This window comes from Lagopus muta, chromosome 9 (assembly GCF_023343835.1).
Source record: "Lagopus muta isolate bLagMut1 chromosome 9, bLagMut1 primary, whole genome shotgun sequence".
Classification (NCBI taxonomy): Eukaryota; Metazoa; Chordata; class Aves; order Galliformes; family Phasianidae; genus Lagopus; species Lagopus muta.
Window position 1 is genome coordinate 12,681,924 of NC_064441.1, and position 16,444 is coordinate 12,698,367.

Here is a 16,444-nt window from a genome sequence, read left to right on the forward strand (position 1 = left end):
AAATGGAAACAGAGCAGCTGTTTTTCTATCAGGGGCTTATAAATCTTTTTATTTAATTTCTAGAGTATATTTGCTTTTCTGATTATATGCTTTGATTTCTTATTTGTACTCTTAATTAAACAATCAAGCTAGGACTCAACTTTAATTCAGCAACCTATCTTTTATGATGTCAATCAGCTGTATAAAATGAGCTTTTGTGTACAATAAGAAAGAATAATCCTCAATCAAGCCACTGGTCTGTGCATACAATATAACAGAGAAACACAGTAGAAAACCTTGAGCAAAGCCCTTACATCTATACTGCATACATAGAGATGCATCCAAAATGTAACACAGCTACTTCAGAATGGTGTTGTGTATCTTACATGGCATTTTTCTGCACCATGCTTAGAAAGGCCCAGGGAATTGTTCAAATTGTGTAGAGAAAGGTAATCTAAGCGTTTGTTTCCCCACAGGAAAACAATAAAATCCTAATATGAAAACAAGGAAAGCACAAATCTATCATATAATGATTCTCTATCAATGCACAGTACTTATCCTGTTGTCTCAAGGAGAAATCTTTTCTCCAGACTTGCTGTATTATGATCCATCTGCTGCTCTGTAAATTTAAAGCATCCACCCAAGCTCTGTATGGTTGAGCATGAGTTTGCAGAAAGTATTCTAGCCATGACAGCTTTGGGTATTAGTGCTAACTAGTTTACACCCTAGAGAAGCAAGCTACCACACAACTAACACAAGCACAACTTGAAAGAATATCCCTGTACATTAGCAGAATGAACAACTCAATTAGCAGCAGAAATTATACCATCCTGTTCGGCAAGTGCCTTCTCCAAAGAAAATTACGTTAAGTGGAGCTATATTCGTTCTTTTAGTGTTGTGTTACTACATTTAAAGTTAGCTCAGGTATTCTTAAATGTACACCATCATCTGCAGCACAACATATTTTCAAATGCTCTGAAGATGCTGCTTAATAAAAATAAGTGCCACCAATCACTGTGGTTGGCATCTCGCTACGTGGTGATCCTAACACAGAGGAACAGCAGAGGCAGCCCTTCCTCTCTGAAGGAGAACTGCACATCACAGAAATATGTGTCAGGTAAGATGAAGAGGAGTTTTTATACACCAACTCTTGAGTTCATTTGAAACTCCAAACTGATGACCAGAAAGTGGTAGTGCCAACATATAAAGGGCAGAAGAAGGATCAACTATTGGTAGTAGCTTTGTGAAGAACGTAATTAAAAATAAAAACTAATTTCAACAGAATAAGAATTTGTACAAAAATTGCCCTGATAGGACAGGGACAGCACAGCTAAGTTTGCCAACAAATTTGAAACAAGAAATGAGAAAGAAGATCTAAAAAAATGTCACAAAATACTATAGTAGAAAAATGCAAATGGGGTGTTCTGTCAGAATGGATGTGTTCTTCCACTGATAAACAGTTCCAAAACCTTGCTGAAAAAAAGAAGAATTTAAATAATTTGTCAGTTTGGTGAAATTAAATAGAGAACAGTTGATTATCTCCAGTTATCCTTTTGCCTCTGAGCACACAGTTCTGGCATTTCCCTGGCATATTTATGACTTAATATAAAACGGATGCAAGTCTACAGTGCTTAACACATGGGAGTAGAATCTTTTCATATTATTAGTGTACTGAACAGGCACAAGATCACTCACTGCCATATACAGTCTAGTATCATGCCCAATCATTCTACACCTCTCTGCTGGAAACATCACATATATTTTGATCTAATCAGAATAAATCTGGCTAAGGCACATGACGTAGAAGGACACTACTGACAATTTTAAAAATGTGGCAAATATGAGTATTTTTCATGACATTTTTCTTCTGCTAAGTATCCTTTAATACTGATTGGATTCGTTAGATTTCTGTGAATGTCACTGAATACATTGGAACAAGAGAACATATTCTCTGAACTTCTGCCACAAAATTAACTGCCAATAATGAGAAGCAGATACTGCTTTGTACTAAAATAGACAGATGGTCAGTTAATCTTAGGCCTTGGCAAAAAAACAAAAGAAAGCATTATAAATAATAAAATAAATGGACGTATCAAATCCAGTCTGTCTTAGTCTGGATAGATAAATTAAACTCTACTCATGTTATTTTTGTCCAAAAGCAGTAAGTATATTGAACAAATAAAAATCCCCAACGAAGAATTTTCTTAAGCCAGAATTATCTGCTCATATTGCTCCAGCAGTTGTCAAGTAGAATTGATAACAGTATTGAAAAGACTGATATTCTTTACCAGGAGTCCTCTTAAATTTTAAGTGTTCTCTAAAAATTTACTGGCAAGCTATAAAACTAGACTTAACTTCATTCCTAAGAAAGTTTGAGAGCAAAAGGACCTATGATTAATCAGACATACAGTATTTGTGATAACTGAAATTTAAGTTCATTTATTTTATAAATGAACTGAATTAAGTGTAAATAAAAATATTCAAAAGATACAGAAATAGAAAGAAATATTGGAAACACTCTGTAATTAGTGTGTTACCTTCCAGGTTGCTCTTACCTCTTGTCTTTGCTTTGCAGTTGCAGAGAATTATGAAAGCATGCAAAAAAGCTACTTGCTATGTGTTTTTTAATTCAATCAGCCCCTCTTCAAAAGAACCAAAAATACTATTTGGCATTTGTTTCTCTTATTCAAAGTCGATGGATTAATAAAAACTCTTCCTAAGAGCAGAGGTCTGCCATACAATGTAGATGTCTTTATTCTTATCAATAATTCCTGCTTTTATAGGCCAACAATATTAATTTTTTTTTTTTAAGGAGGACTATCCACCCATAGTTATGTTCCTAATTACAGCAGTTACAAGTACATATATAGCAACAAAAAATAAAAAAAACTAAATAAAAGAATAGAAAAACTGAGTCCAGTATTTTTTCTTCCATTCCTTTCATTCCTGAAGCTAAACTATATTCAATGCATACATTTTGTTCATTAACCAAAGTTCATAACAGCTCATAACAACTGACTGAATGCTTTCAGAGTAGAAAGATTGGGATTTTCTTATCCTTTCAGGTCCTGTACTGCAATGGAAAAAAGGTCATTCTTTTGTCTCTCTGAAGTTCTTAATACTTCCACCAGCAATAAATATCTCCAATGCTCATGTTCAAGGCCAAGAATAAGATGACAAAACTACAGTTTGAATACTTTCAATAGCCACAATTAAAAACAAATAAAAGGAGGAAGACTGACACAAATGGAATAAGCAAAGAAGGAACTGAGGGAACTGAGTTATATGAAGGAAATATGAAAATGGAAATTACTGAAATTATAAAATGCATGCAGAACTTGAATACTCATTCTATTCCCTGGTGAGGCAGCCAGATATTCTTAATTAGAATTCAACCATCATTGACTTTCATCTGTTGATGCAAGCTACATATACCAGGTAGACTTATATAAGGAAAAAAAGGAACACAAGTTGTTCCAATTAGGTGATATAATGCATTCTTACTACCTTAAAAGTTTAAATTCATGAAGTTGGTTTGTTTTTTTTTTTTTTTTTAAATCTATCAACAGATCACTACATTTAAGCCAGCAACTTATTTGAATACTATAACCCCCTGAAACGCAAGTAACCAAAGCAAAGATTCAGACCCTGCATTCGCCATCAACCATCTTTTCATTAGTGGATGAAACACGTAACTGCCTTTGAAAAACCACCTGCTCTGTTTGGGAATCACACTGGACCCTGACATTACAAACAGAGCAAGCTACTAAAATGTAGTAATGTACCACATTAAGCAAAAAAGCTACTTCTTTTCATTTTTTATTGCTATGACCAGAAAAACCCAGGCAAGTGCTAGAGAATCTTCCCATTTCACTGCAGACGGTCTGGACATCTCTTTTTAGGAATAACAGCATGTGGCACAGATGTTCCAACACTTTCAGCCAAGACGAGAAGTTTAAATAAAGACTGATTATGAAGGCAAACAAATTCAACTCAGTGCTTTCACAGGCAGCTAAGCAGAGGTTCGCACTTACTTTTGAAATTTGTATGTAGAATAATAAATTCAAAATGTGTAAAAGGTGAAGGGAGAGGATATACAGATGAGTACTTGTATTTTCTAGAAACTACAGAGAAACACACGCTGATCAGCCCTGTGATAAACAAATGGTAGGAATGAAATAAAAACCAGGAAACAACTCATCAGTGATTGCCAGGTTATTATTTTATAAGCCTTTTTTTCTATTTCAAAATGAAAAGAGTCATTGTATCACTAGGACAGCTTGAGGCTTCAGTGTTAAAAATCAACCTTTTCATTCCCCATAGATTGGCCTGAAAATGTTATTCAAAGGACAGAGCTGGCATCAGAGCTCTAGCTTTAATCACAAAAGTCAGAATCCCTCTGCTTATTCTTTCCTTTTTGTCTCCTTTCTATTTGTTTTATTTTGTACTGCAGCAGGAAAATTAGTTATTCCTTTAGCATGCCCATACCACAATGGTCAGCTCTCCCCACCACCCTCAAAACAACAACAACAACAACAACAACAACAACAACAACAACAACAACAACAACAACAACAAAACTCTCGGCACAAGGCCAACTAAGGTGTCCAATCACCATACAAGAAATATTTCACGTGCCTTTAAGTTGATATACAAACTGTTGCTCATTTTCATGTAGTCCCACTTCGTACATATTTTTAAAAAACAAGTCTATAACCCGGAAACAGAAATTTATGATCAGACAGTGCATTTGCTTGGAATACCTTGAACAGTTGTACAGTTCAATACATAAGGTGATTTATGATGGACTCCTTAATGAGCCAGTCTGAGGCAGATTTCAGCAGTCTTTCTCCTTGTAACTAGCACAAAGATGCCCGAATATATCAATGTTAGACTGCAAATCATAGAACCTTCCATGGGTTGGAAGGGACCTTAAAGATCAACAGTTCCATATCTGTCTTGTGCTGGGATCCCAGGCCTGGATGCAGTATTCCAGTCAGGGACTCAGGAGGGGAGAGCAGAGAAGGACAACAATCTCAGTCCTCGCCTTGCTGCCACCACCTTGTTGATGCAACCCAGGACGCAGTTGGCCTTATGGGCTGCAAGGGCACACTGCTAACCTGCATTAAGCTTTTCATCCAAATAAGAAAGACAGTTTTTAAATAGAAAATATTCAGAAAGATTCAAAGGAAGAACTTAAAAAAGAAAAAAAAAAGAAAAAAACAAAAAGCAGCAAAGCAGAAATCTTTTTCCTGTGCTTTTTCTTTGGTGTCTGTTATAAAGTTTGAGAGAAGGTAGAGAGGAGAAAAGTAACTGAACTGCAGGCACTTGAGGGAGCTAGTAGCAAAAATCAAGGAATAGTATTTTAAAGAGAATTAGTACTTTAACCTTCACAGAAAGTGACATATAGCTCCCGGTAGTTAAAAATCCAGTCGTATTTGCTGGGAGCTTTATGAGTCAATTTTCCAAGTTTCAGGGGAAAACATGTTGGCTAACTGAATAGGAGAGGACTGTTTTCCACTTTTCTGAGCTAGTTCACAAACAAACAAAGCAATATAAAAAAAAAAAAATCTCCTTTTTTACTATCACTGGAAACAGACGACCAGCAGGTTCTAAAAAAGCTCCTGAAATTCTTTAACTTGCAGACTCTGTCAAGTCCTGCCTCTCCTGCTACACAGGATATTTAAAATCCAACCAGTGGATTTTATAACTGTGTGTTTATCATACAGTGTTGTCATTCAACTGGAATTGCATATCAAGCAAAAGAGCTGGAATTGCTTAATCACTTGTTCTAGCAAGCAAACAATTAATATTAATTACAGTCTTCCAAGTATCATTTAGCTTCTTACCCTTCCTGGTGCTGATTACTTTGTATCACTTTTGTGCAAGGAGCTTGTTTTACATTCATTTACTGTACATGAAACCCTGGAAACACATCCATGTGTTTTGCATCATAAGCAAAATGATATATGTGATGCATAAAACATAAATTTGGAATATATGCACTACTAAGACATACCAGCTAACATAGTTTCAGTATAAGCATATCTAGTTTAAAGTGTCTATACAGAAAATTTGCAAGTCTAGAGTTAATAAGTAATTAAGTGTCAAAATACATAAATGTCTGAGAGGCAGATAACTAAATATCTTAAACACGAGAATTAAAAACACTTCTTTGCCATTAACCTTTCAGACAGGAGGTAATGTCTGGATCTACAAACTGGCTTAAGGATGCCAATATCTCTTCTGAAATTACTATTCAGTCAGGGAAGAGGGAAAGCATAATCAGACAAAAACAGTGCTTTCACTTTCTCCAAAACCAGTACACAAATAATGTTCCGATTAAACAGATGCTGCAATATAATACTAATTCAAAGTGGATTCATTTAAAAGCAGTGGCATTTTCTACATTACACTTTCTAGGGAGCTAGAAACCACTCAATTAGCATGACAAAAGAAAAATGAAGAGCTGTTTTCAGATGCTGATCTGCAGTCTATTCTGTCATCAGCCAACTGGCAAAAAGAGATGCCTCCTTACCTGCACAGGGACTCCTAGAGAAAAGCTGATAGTCTGATTGCAAAATGGAACTAATCTTAATGCTTTAATAACAGGAAGTGAAACACTGTTAGATTACAGTAAAAGAGCTTTAATATCCAATGGTTTTAGGAAACATGAGAGGTTTGTTCTCCATGAAGAAAATACCCATGAATCACAGAAAATATTTATAAAAGAAAATAATATTTTGGAAAAAGGTAAGAAAATTGGACATACTTGAAAATTTTCATGACAAGACTAGGACTCAAAATGAATAAATGAAGAATTCAAGGTCATTTTAATCTGGAGTACTGCAGTATTCATCTATTGAACATCTTGTGGCTGAAGGAAGGAGCTTCTCAGTACTACGCAGTTTTAGCAGGATATAATTAAAATATCAAATCTCAGACTACAAGTTGTAAGATGTCATTTTAGGAGAGCAGTTTCCAGCATTAGATTAAAAAGCTGGAATACACAGCAGTGACTAAAATCAACGGTTCTGGCCATAAATAAAACAGTTAAGAAATTATCTGTCATACAGCTGCCAAGTCATCACAAGAAAAAAAAAAGAAAAAAAAGAAGAAGAAATAAGACAATATAACTAATGAGGACTATACAATAAACCTAAAATCAATCAACTGATGCTACTGATGAGGAATAAAAATCACTGTGATTTTGGGATGCACAGAAGTAATAGCTTGTGTAATCATGGAACAGATGTTCTATAATAGAGTGAGAAGGCAGAGAAGCATGACCAGGTATCATCCTTTAAGTTCAGAGAAGAATGAAGGGACACTGAGTAACAAATATTCCTACAACAAAATAGAATGGAGTAATGAGATCTCTACCACTGATAAGAAAAATAAGCAATGAGGTTTAAATTGCATCAAGAAAGATAAAAGACAGACATTAGGAAAAGCCTTCTTAAAGTATGAAGGGTAAATCACAGAATATACAGCTGAGAAAGGTTGTAAAACTTCTTATAATTGGATAGACTCCATCATTGCTGATAAATTTTTGGTTACGTTTTGATGGAATGGAGTGGGAGATTAAGTTCATGTCATCTTTAAATCTCAGAATTCTAGTTTTACCTTCTTCCCCGTTCTCTGCCTTTCATCAATCATCAATATCAGGTGAATAAAATTGAATGAAACAATATTCTCACTTGTGTGAACTTCCATGAGCTCTTTTCTTTATAGCAATGCACATAAGAATGAAAACAAAAATTTCCTTTTCCAGCTCTAACACAACAGAGACCCCATTTGTTGAGATAGCCTGTTAGAGGTGCTGTATGTGAAACATTTAGACTGCTTGAAGGCATAAAAAATCCATTTGATTAAATTTCTTAATCAATATTTAAAAAGAAACAGCCACCAGCACCTAGCTCAATAATGTTTAAAATTATTGGACTAAATAACTTCCACCAGCACACAAACCACAAATGTTCCATTGATGTGAGTTATGTCACTGATGTCACAATAGCAGCATTAAATTCTCTAAGGCACATCTTAACTATGGGGTATAAAATGGATCCTAAACATCAATCTTAAATGGTATTTCAGTATGCCATGCCTCCTCACCCAGACAGTCAGCTTTGCAGTCTATATAATCACATCCTTACCACAAGTTTCTCATCTCTGTATAGTTTGTTGCCTGTGAAACTTTGGCAAGGTAGAAGGTGGCAGATACATTAATCTGTCTTCATAAAGTCCCTTCATCTCACTGTTAACTAAGGAACCACAGTTATACTTTGAACAGTAGATAAGAACGGATGCTTCTGGAATGTAAGTTTCTTTTACCCTACTCACTGGCACTGAGGCTTAGCAGTTAGCATAATGGAGGCCTGGAGAGACATTCTTGACAAGCTAACTTCTTCTTTTCTAGCCACAGCAAAACTCAGAAATAACAGGTCTACTTCTTGCCATCTTGCTGCACGTTTACTATCATTTATTGCACCTGTCTACCCCAGAGTACAGTTCAAAGTAATTATGTATCTATATTTTGTCATACAGTTTGAATTCATAAAACAACCAGCCCCTTCTCTACAAGTCAAATTTAAGTTTTCAGTGTGCAATCATTGCCAACTGATGTTTACACAATCAAATTTACACACTTGAAAGATCACCTTTCCTCCTTTAAAATAAATATTTGGAAAGCTTGGTGAGCAGAAGATTGTGAGAAGACTGAAAGGGAAATTGACAAAAATGATTAATATAACGTTCAGAAAGAAATAATTCCTAAAGGTTAGCAGCTGCAAAGATAAATTGCCCCTAGAAGGGACGGATCCTAGCTACAGAGAAATGAGCTATCGCTTTTGGATAGCTTAATTTATAAAAGAAACAAACTTCTGAGCCTAGAATTATTTATGGAGAGATATTACAAGAAGCATGTCCAAGATGTTAATAACAATGAAAGAGAACAAGGAGGGATAATGGTCAGTTATCTGTCAAGAGACTTTTTGCTTAAAACTGCAGATCAACTGCTTCTTATTATATGAAAGTCATCCTTTGCTCTTTGTCACAAAACAAATTTTTCCAGTCACACCTGGCTGTGGAGAGGAGATGCAGCACACTTCACGAGAACTTTTTATTGAATAAAACATGTCTGGCCCTATTTTACTTCAGTTGGGAAATGAAGACTAATAAATTAGACAGCTCCTCCAGGGTACTGCATACTTGCAGATAGAAGCCCTGGGCTTTTCCCCCTGATGTATCTTTGGAATTGCAGTTCCATAGTGGGTTGGTGTCTTCTTAAGTGAATATATCATATTACTGAATAAATGTCCACCGAGAGACTGTTAAAATAAATAAATTATCAAGCCCTTGACACATGGTAGCACTCACTTGGGGAATCAAAATGCTAAACTGGATGGTCAGTTGCTGTCTGGACAGCCACAGGATTCTCTGTTGCAAAGGTCCTGGAGATGGTGCCTTTGATTGGAATGGGAGAGCCACCCTGAAGCTTCCAGCATTTCACCTGTTCTGGCATTGCATGGTAAGGTGGAGCGTGAGCCAAGAAGGAACTACTGTTCCTATTAAACCCTTCAGAGTGGGCTATCAGCTATCACAGCTTCACCCCTAGCAGCTTTCCGTCTCTTCCCTCTTCCTTCCCTCACAAAGAAGTTGAGCTCCCATTAGGAAGGCAGCCATGGGTAGGTCCTGAAGGGGCTGCATGACACTCCCATTACAGCATACAGGCTTAGACAGGCCCATGCTGAGCTTCTGGGCTGTATGGGAGCTCAGCTGCTGTTTCTTCTGAAAATAGCCTACCAATAAACAGAGGGATTCAGCTCTTTTGACTGATGCCTTTTTCAAGCATTTAATTTGTTTAAGACATTAAAAACAAAACTATGAGAATCTGACAAGTTATTTTAGCATAAGTGCCTAAGGTTACTACCATTTTGGCTGAAAAGAGGAGTGGTATGATTACGACTGAGGGGAAAAAGCAGCCAAGTTGCAGAAAGCTATGATAGTGAGTTAGCGTATTATAAAGATGTTAAACCCGAATTATTTTCTAATACTCTTTCCTCAATATTCATAATAAATTTCAATGCACAATGTGCCAGTCTCTGTTCACATGTAAATCTGAAGATTGAAAATACATTACAGTAACACAGATGTCACTGGGAAAACTTCAGTGACCTTTAGGTAACAAAAACATAGCCTTTTACTTTAATAGACTGACATTATTATAATTCTGTCCAGGTTAACCACAAAATGTGAGTTATTACATATTTTAATCAGGTCAACTGGGATAGGAGGAGGATTTTAAAACAAGCAGAAAGAACTTCAGTAGATTACATAAATCATGTTCTGAATTTGATAGGTATGAAACAAAAAAAATTATTGAGGCCTTTCAAAGAAGGACTCGTGAATGCAAAGCATGATGATTATATTAGTCAAAGAATGGAAAAGATGTGGATTTTATTTTTAGCTCCTCAAAGTAAATTTTCTTTTCACTTTGGGGATGAAATTGCTAGATTAAGACATATCACAGGCAAGGTATTTCGCCAGTCAAGCAGTCTCCAACCAGTCATCCTGGCATAGCATGCACTGTGTTAAGCAGCAGCTGAAAATATACATGCTAGGGGAATCGCAGTCACCATCTTTAGTGTATTAATATGCTTCGCATGCTGTATTAGAAAGGCAAAAATTCAATTCTCAGTCAGATCAAACACATTCTTATTTATAGTCCTTGGAGTTACCGCTTGCCATGGGAAGCAGACCTTCTGCAAGTATCCTCCTAGTGATTAGAAAACTGAAGTAACTTTTAATCTCAAATCCCACCTCACCATGGCTTGCATTAATGGTTTCCTTAGCTTATGCTCTGCGCTGCATCACAACCCAGCACAACTGCTCACTCTGCCAAACTGCTGCAACTGAGTTCTGAGAAACTTGTTAATCAATAGAGGAAGAAAGCAGAGAAAAGAGTCAGTTCTCACAGAGACCAAACCCACATATCTTCTGCTTCTAGAAAGTAAACACCACTGCAATCTCAGGCACAAGAGAATCCTTTTGATGCAAGTTTAACAAAGCTAGGAGGATTTGGCACTTTGCTTTTTCTAAATAATCACAAGTGGTGAATGTAAAAGTTACACAGCCAAATGATTAGGAATAATGAAGTTTGGGCCCATCAAGCTCAGTGCTTTACAATAGTAAAGATCATTCCAATCAGATGATATATCATGTTGATGCAAGTGGTAGCTTTCTTAGCTTGGGTACTATTGCAGACGTTGGTTGTGATGTCATCATGACAATCACACAGACAATGAATCCCTCATTTGCAACAACATTGCCAGATGAGAGATGGTTTGAGTTTTAACTGTTGATCACCCATTTTCTTTAGGAATTGTCCCTTTGGGACAATAGAGTGTCTTGAAGTGGGAGTACCAGAATTATTCCATCACTCCACAAGATATAAAAACTGGTGAAAAATGTTGGTTTTTAAAGTATACGTTAGTTCAACAGTTTCAGAATGGAAACTGTGAGCAGAAGCAGAATTCAGACAAGTTTCATATTGCAGTCGAAAAATCAAGATAGTGCAGTAAAATTAACTTGAAAAAAAGTGTCATAAAATATACATCAAACTATCTGTCTGACAAGAAACAACAATAAGCCATCATTTATTTTAAGTAATTTCAACTTGAAAGTTATCTATTACCTCTGTAATTTTACAGTGTGAAAATGCTTCTTATCCAACTATGATATTTCAATATAGCTTTCAATATCCTTTGTAAAGTATTAAAAGGGAAACAATGCAGTCACAAACTAAGTGCAGTAAATTAGAATTAATGAGCAGAAGAGTGCAGAAAGTCTTTGCTGCTGCATAATGCTACCCTTTCAGAAGAAACCTATATCATAAGGCATTGCACATGTACATGGAAATTCATTAATGCTACACCAAGAATAGACCTCCTTGTTGCCTACACAATCTTTTACTCACCATATACATTTTGTCCTTTGAATATGAATTGTAGTGAAATGAGAAAAACCTCTGTAAGGTAGCAAATGAGAAATACTGTGGATATTATCTTACAATGAGTGTTTTGCAGCTATCTAAAAGGCTCATCTTCCTTCTTTCTCTCCACCTTGGCAGGATTTATGCTGATTACTTGTCTTTATCCAAATTAGGTAAAGTCATGCTGTAGATATCGCTCTTATTCTAATTCAATCCCTCACTCTTGAAATATTTGCTCACAATACAATTGCATATTTTATTCTTATAATATTCTTTCTTTTCAGTAGATACAAGTAATATTTCAGCTCCCTTTTAGAGTACATGACAGCAAATTCTAGAGAATTATGCTGCAAAGTGATTGGATCATGGCACTCATTTCTTTGCTTCCCTTCACATCTCCATCTTTGTCTTCAGACTCTCCTGCCATACACATTTTATTTATTAAGATCTGAAAAGTTCAGTTTGGATTCTAGAATTATTTGAAAGCAATATCAACACATATCCCGTATTCTTTTAAGTAATTTCCCACAAAACATATGAAAAGTGGTTTGGAAAATTTTCCTTCACTATGTCATCACTAGAAGTGATCCAAAAAAGAAGTGTAGCTGTAAGGACAATTCTGAAAATACCCTATTTGGAATGCTTATTCTGTCAGCATCCTAATATCCATCTACAGATCCTTAATCTTCCTATTCTGTTGCCTCTCCCCTTTAACAACAAACCCTTAGGGGCAGAAACTCTTCTTTATGCTGTAAAGAACCTAGGAAAAGACTAACTTAACTAATACTGGCACATAAGCAAAATCGTGAGATGCCCAGGGAACAGTCTGCTAACATGAACACACAGAAAGTATGTCCCAGCAATATTTGCTAAGCAAAATAATAGAAAATGCAAAACAGAAATCTTTCATTTCATACCAGAATCACTTGACCCTACAAAGTGGAAAATAAAACCAACAAACAGAATTTGAAACCTGTGCTCTTTATCATCAGGGCATGCTCAGTAGATGGAAAAAAGTATTGCACAGATATTTTAAAATGTATCCTCATCGTGAGACAGAGAATTCTGATCACTGATAAATTCAAATGATTCAAGGGAAAAGTAAAATAAAATAATACATAATGTAATACAAAGTTTAACAGTAAAAATATATTAAGTTTTGTTGTTGCTTTTTTTAACTGGCCATTATTACTACAGTTGCAAGACTGAATATGAACTACAGTATAATTTCAAACATTTAATGAAGTATCAAGCGTTGATAACTTTGTTCCCAATATATCTATGCCACTGAATCTAGAAGAGAAAATTAATCAGTGTGGTAGCCCCTATTTTACTACAGCTGGTAGGCTGAGAAATCCATCTGCACAGCAAGCCAGCATCATAGAAAATTAATGTGCCATACCTTAAAGTGAGAGACCACAATATGTTTACGTATGGCTGTGTTTCTAGTAAAACCACAAAAAGATCTAGTCTTTATTTTCATATTTTGCAGGCACTGACAGGAAAATAGTCAGACATACATTTGAAATAAGATTATAAAAGAGCAACAAGCAAAATACATTACCTATAAATTAGCTTTTTCTCTTTACAGCACAGAAAGTCCTGGAGCTACATATGAACTCTAATCATTCACAATTTTTTATGGGTTACTACAGGAAGGTCCATACTTCCTTAACCATCTCTTACGTATGACTTCTACAGCATTTGGATTTAGACTGGAGATAGAACTCAAGGCGTTGGAGTTTAAGGATTTGCAGTCCCATTCTTTTTGCAACTAATCCCCACATACCTTTAATATATATAAAGAATTCATTCCTGAAATCTAGTCTGCAATTCACACGCAAAACAATGAACGTAAGATTAGATTTGTGGAACTGAAAATAAATATCACTTTCAAGTAGTAGTGGGAATAACTTTTTCCCTGTTCATTGCAGAGGAATTGGTCTAGATGATCTTCAAGGTCCCTTCTAACTCAAATGATTCCATTATTCTCTATTACGCATTTTAAAAATCCAATTTTTTAAAATACATATTGCATGTCCTTATCATAGATAAATATTATAAAGCAAAATCAAACAAAAAACTTGAATAAATTTCTACTCACATTTTGTTACTGGTCTCCTTCCAGTCTGGCTTGCCATATACATCCCATCTCTTTCTCTTCTATTCCTAAATAGAATATAGGGAGAAAAAACAAACAAACAAAACAAAACAAAACAAAACAAAACAAAACAAAACAAAACAAAACAAAACACAGTTAATCACTAAGTGCCAAGCAGCAGAAATTACACAACATTAAGCTGCTATAAACCAAGTTATCAACTATGGGCATTTCTGCAACACTGAAGCCATAAGAAATTCCATGTTTGAACAAATCATTATAGCTATAATTAGTTATACCTGTTCTTAAATTTTCAGATTGGAAAAAAAGGACATTTTTCATTATATTCTTTTCTGTCACAGGAAGAAGTTTCACACACATTAGAAAATCTTTGGATGCCAATAAATCAACAATTATAACTCAGACTATCACTGAATGTAATAGCCAAAAACTACAGCAATAAAATTAAACAAGAAAAAAAACAAAAAAGTAACACTGACAGGAAAATAAAAGAGAGAGAGAGAAAGAATGAGAGAAAGAAAGAGAGAGAGAGAGAGAAAGAAAAAGAAAATCGCTTATTCAAGAGACTGAAAATCCATTTTCAAGGAGCACACCTTGAAACTTTGAATTCTACAAAACACAAGGAATTATTTCAATATCAAATTCTTGTAGCATTATCTACACAACTACATATAAGTCATATTTTCAAAGACTGTACAGTACAAAGAAGTTCAAAGTTGTCCAATCGCACATGCATTGCACATGTTGGAAATGTCTCAGCACTGACTCCCACAGAGGTTTTTTTCGTTTTTGCTTCCTCTCAGCCACTTTAAAGGGAAAATATTATCTGTTTAAACATCAGGTAATCACACAACTATAAGATACTAATAACAGCTTCCCTAATGTTTAGTTACTTACTGAAGATAACTAATGATAATACCACTTATATCCTAATGGCATAAAGATAGCACAAACATGAAAAAATCTTTCTATACATGAAAGCCAATATTTTGAACCAGAGAGAAAACATCATACAGAAAACTGTTTTCTTCTGCACGAGATAATCACTTCTAGATGCTGATGAAAGCTCCTTATGATTTAGAAATTATTTTTGTTATTTTAGTTACTAATCACAGAATTAGTTAAATTGCCAATACACATTACTTTCTGAAGTCACCTGCATAGGATTTAGCCCAAAAATTCTCCTTAACATGAGCTGTAAGAGTTTTCTACTCCTTGTACTAACATATACCTGTTACCCATTCACTAGCTCCATACTACATTACTTGTTTAGTTTTGTTATCATTTAACATCAAAATACGAAACATCCTTAATATCTATTCAGCACTTTTCCAAATTCTTCTATGAACCTCTTTTTTTTTCTGGAAAAAATAGCCTCTATTTAACCTTTTATTTCGCCACAAGAACTCTTTAGGCTTTTTGTGGGAGATAAGAGCTCTACATCTCCTTTGCATTAATCAAAACACAGTTTTAGGATCTGTGTTGACATCTAAAAAAACAGCCTGAAATTAAAGAATAGGAGCTTCTAGGATCTGACTATTGTGCTGTGATGTTCCACATGTTATATAAGTTGATCACTCAATCACCACATCTGGAGAGAATAATACAGAACACAAAGTTCAATTTAAAGTTCAACTTTTTTTTTCCTCATACTATGTATGATACAAATACAAAGAAAAGCTACAAATAACTCTTTTCTCTTTAATTAGTTATAAAAATGAGCTGCCTTACTGCCACAGTGCATCAGTAATGAACTTTCTTAAAGTGGTGCTCCATGCAAACAGAAGTTTATATAGTGAAAGCAATAGTATCCAGTTCTGTTTCAGAACTCCTTGTTTGTATGTTGTTCTCCTTTTTTTTTTTTTTTTTTTAAAGTAGAAATGTCAGGTGTAAAAAGGTATAAAATAGCATAGTCAGGAAGCACAGTATGTAACTACACTTAGAATTGCTGTTTTCACTGGAGTGCCTTCATTACAGTCTGCCATAGATATTCATAGCTGCTCATATTGCAGATGGTATCCTGGGATAATATTAGTGAATTTTTTATATGAATTGGTTTTAGGCTGAACGTTACTTGAACCTAATCTTCTATCACTAAGTGTCAAACACTGGACAATGTCATTAGTGCAATTAATTAAGCAGCTAATGGATTGTGCAGAGGATATTGAATTATGACGCTTTGGAACTGCATAGTATTAAATGTCATAACCAGGTTAGTATGAAATACTTGTATCCATCATTAAAAAACTATTCAGTACAACAGAGAGAGGACTGACTAAATCATCCAGTGGAGATCCAGCTATTAGTTTTCTATTTCTGCCTGGTGTTGAACTATAAACAAATTTTACTTC

The 16,444-nt window shown here is 35.1% G+C and overlaps 1 long non-coding RNA gene across 3 annotated transcripts in view; it reads right to left on the minus strand.

Moving 5' to 3' along the window:
* The window catches only part of LOC125697402 (uncharacterized), a 431,807-nt gene that overhangs the window by 93,932 nt on the left and 321,431 nt on the right, over positions 1-16,444 (minus strand). For all 3 annotated transcript variants that reach the window (XR_007378778.1, XR_007378779.1, XR_007378780.1), the window contains one exon: positions 14,076-14,140. This is a non-coding gene — a long non-coding RNA (uncharacterized LOC125697402). The remainder of the gene's footprint in view (positions 1-14,075; positions 14,141-16,444) is intronic.